Below are 1,137 nucleotides of genomic sequence, written 5' to 3'. Positions count from 1 at the left end.
TCATATTCTGAGTTCCCGTTCCGTTCCCTTCCCTTTTGCTATTCCTTTCTTGTTTGTTTGTTTTTGTTTGGACTGCTATCTGGTTTTGACCCTGGCATGTTTGACAACGATTTTGGATTATCCCCAATAAAGCATACCTGCGACTGGATCTCTCGTCTCACTGTGTTTCACTGGTCGCGAATCGTTATAAAAACATCTTGATGATATCCAAGACTTTTTGGAAAATACTCAGTAGACTGACGAGACAAAAGTAACACCATATTTCAGAAAAAGAAAATCATACCAATAGTAAAATATGGTGGTGGTAATGTGGTGGTCTGCTTCAGGACCTGGAAGACTTGCTGTGATAAATAGAGCGTCAGAGTCCCGCCCACAGCCCGAGAGAGCCTTGGTGCCGGAAGTAAATTTCCCATTCATTTCTCCCATTGACTTTCGGAAAAATCCGTATCTGAAGAGTTTTAGAGCATGTGTGAGGATAACCAGCTACGGCTGAACTCATAAGCATACAACATATCATTTCAAGTGAAAAAAACTAAATCCAAAAAAAGTCAAAGGTACAAGACTGTGTACATATTTTCCTTTTGAACACAGAAACTACTCATCCCATAAACCACCGTGCCTCACTGAATTCGACTGAAGCCACAACTGCGAACTAGCCTTTTGAGCGAAATCTGATGACGGCCGCGCAAACTTTTTCCTCCAGTGAATTTTATTTTATATAGTGAATGTGCAGTAATAGCAGTTCTTTCAGTATTTATCGTGTAAATAAATAGTGTTTTGTATAGGTATTGTTTATTGATTTTTATATTTATCATCGTGTATTTTATATTGTGTGCGTGTGTGAAAGTGGTTAACGATAACGTCAGCAATGGTGCAGTGGTTTGTACCTGACTGCAATCACCGCTCAGTCGTTAACACATGTCGTTGCCATGAATTATTACACAAATGTTCAATAAATGCACAAAAAGGTAGCCTAGGCTAGATATTGTTTTGACAGTGGTATTATAAAATGCTTGATATGACTCATACCATATGAAGGTTACATTAGCCTTGCTAAAGTGGATGATAATGCTAACTAACGTTAACAACTTCCCTGCAAAACTCTCAATGGCAGCCAAGGAGATCATGATTGCACTG

The sequence above is a fragment of the Carassius auratus genome, chromosome 8 (genome assembly GCF_003368295.1).
Source record: "Carassius auratus strain Wakin chromosome 8, ASM336829v1, whole genome shotgun sequence".
Taxonomy (NCBI): Eukaryota; Metazoa; Chordata; class Actinopteri; order Cypriniformes; family Cyprinidae; genus Carassius; species Carassius auratus.
Note: the sequence above shows the minus strand (reverse complement) of the source record.